The sequence below is a fragment of the Nicotiana sylvestris genome, chromosome 10, assembly GCF_000393655.2.
Source record: "Nicotiana sylvestris chromosome 10, ASM39365v2, whole genome shotgun sequence".
NCBI classification, from domain to species: Eukaryota; Viridiplantae; Streptophyta; class Magnoliopsida; order Solanales; family Solanaceae; genus Nicotiana; species Nicotiana sylvestris.
This window is the reverse complement of record NC_091066.1, coordinates 21,566,230-21,568,479: the sequence shown is the minus strand read 5'-3', so window position 1 is coordinate 21,568,479 and position 2,250 is coordinate 21,566,230. Positions and strand designations below refer to the sequence as shown.

Sequence of the window (2,250 nt, the reverse complement as noted above, 5' to 3'; positions counted from 1 at the left end):
CACAGCCACCTAACCATAGCCCACTCACCAGCAACTGCAAACCCATAGCCATCTGCTATGCTCATAATAGCAGCCTGCTCTTTCTGACAGAGAAAAGAAGGAACAACAATTCTTCGAGTTTTTCTTCCTCGCCTGCTAGCCTTGCCAAATAGTACATTTCCTCCTCAGAACACTAAGTAGCAAGGAAAACCAAGCAGCTCTTGCCTTATCCGGGCGATTTCGCAGCGCTTTCCTGTACCTATTTTGTTCTGTTTGAGCATCGCCAAGGGCAGTATTCCATTTCTTTAGCAGTAGCACAGTGTCCATCTTGCACATATTTAAAAATAGACTGTTAAGGGTCAAACAAGGAAGGAGGGACAAATCTGAACAAAAGTATACTAAAGGGGACTAATGTGTAACATCAAATATTAACTCTAAAATGTTTAGGGACCAAAGTGTTAGCTCCACAACTCTGATATAATTTTCGTTTGTTATTACTCCAATTGCGCAGATGCACCCTTTACAGTTGAACAAACAGCTCCCCATAAACACTAAAATTTCCTTTCTAGCATGACCAAATCCAGATCGTATCAGATCCCTCTCCATCAAATCACCTTTGTCCTCAAAGGTATTAAATATAAAATGACCATCACTCTTCCACCAGGATCAAACAAAATTTAGAAATAGACATCATACGAATCCCTTTGCACAACTAATGATTTATGTACAGTACACACAATAAAGAATATATCTTCTTTTTTGGACAAACACAAAATCTCTTTGTACTCTACTTATATGATTTAAGTAGAGTACTACTCACTATGAATTTCTATTACTAAGAAGAAGTTCTTTGGCTGCATATTTGCTGAGGTATTCATAAGCAAGTTTAGCTGCTGCCTGGTCAGCTTTTTTCTTGGTGTGATGTGTTGATCCGGTCATGTATTCAAATCCATCAACCCAGACTTTGGATCTGAATTGCGGTGGATGATCATTACTAACTTTAAATGTATTGTAAATTGGGAGTGGCTTGCCATTCTTCGGTGTAAATTCTTGTAATTTATTCTTAAAACTACTCTCTGTAAATATGAAATAGAGTAATATCAAGGAGTGAATACCAAAAAACTTTTAAAAACATGAGGAGATGTAGAGCTGGTATGTGCAGGGGTAAACATCAATTGTACCGGGTTATTTTTTTGAAGAGTAGAGCCTTTCTTTGCTGCTTTGGCCTTCCGACATTTTTACCTTAAAGAAGAAGAGTAGGAATTAAGAAGAAGTAGAGAGATTTTCTTTGAGAAATAAAAGGAGGAATAACAATTTTCTTCACAATCTTGTCTCCTCTTGTGCTAACCTAACAAGAAAATGCATATCTTCTTCTGTTGTGATGACATGATAAGGGAAGCAAATGAGTTTCTGGCCTTTATACTTCACTTCCAACTCCTTACTTTTCTCCACTGCAATTGCTAGTTGTTCCAACAACCTTGTATCACAAATGTAAAACAAAAGCACTTGAATGAAAAATCATGTGTTAATCATGTAAAACTTTTTATAATCTAAATGTGTGCATGAACAGCACAATGCAACTCTATAGGTAGAGAAATTTTAATTTTACCTCCAGACATGGTGGTGATCGAGTGAAAATAGTTTTAAAAAAAAAAGCAAGCAAGAAAACTTGTGTGTGTTGCTATGAGGCTGTGTTGTGGAAGTGGAATGGGAAACCACGGCCTTATATCGGAGTAACTGGCAAAATTCTGGAAGGGTGATATTAAGAAATGTAACTACTTTTAGGTACCAATTTAAAATATAGCCAGTATTCGCAAAGTAAATTAAAAAATAGCCACAAGAAAAATTACAGTAAAATAATTAAAAAATAGCCACAAAATTTCGAACTCCAACATTTTTCCTGGAGTTCACAATTATCACGAAGTTCGAAACTCCCTCCATGTGAATCTCTTCCATAGTATACTAGAGTTCGAATTTGTATAATATGAAATTTCAATACGTTGCGCTGAAGTTTTCCGGCCAAGTCCATTTAGATGACATGATTGGTGCCCATCACTATTTCAAAGCTCTTCTACAGTTTGGTATACCACAACTAAGAGACTAGCCTAGTGGCGAAGTGTGTTAAGAAGACCTCAGACGCCTAGTATTTACTAATTTATTAAAATTATACCTTAAAGTTTAGTGGTTGGTCCAATATTATCCTTCATATATAATTTTTATATCACTTTTTATCCTCTAGCTTACAAAACTTGGTCAGAATTAGTCCAATTA

The 2,250-nt window shown here is 36.0% G+C and overlaps 1 long non-coding RNA gene across 1 annotated transcript; it reads right to left on the bottom strand.

Moving 5' to 3' along the window:
* Positions 1–421: 421 nt before the first annotated feature.
* Positions 422–1,667, bottom strand: LOC104226200 (uncharacterized). Its single transcript, XR_710796.2, has 3 exons — positions 1,589–1,667; positions 1,328–1,456; positions 422–1,221 (listed from the first exon to the last, which is right to left on the bottom strand). It is a non-coding gene; the product is annotated as an uncharacterized lncRNA (long non-coding RNA).
* Positions 1,668–2,250: the final 583 nt, after the last annotated feature.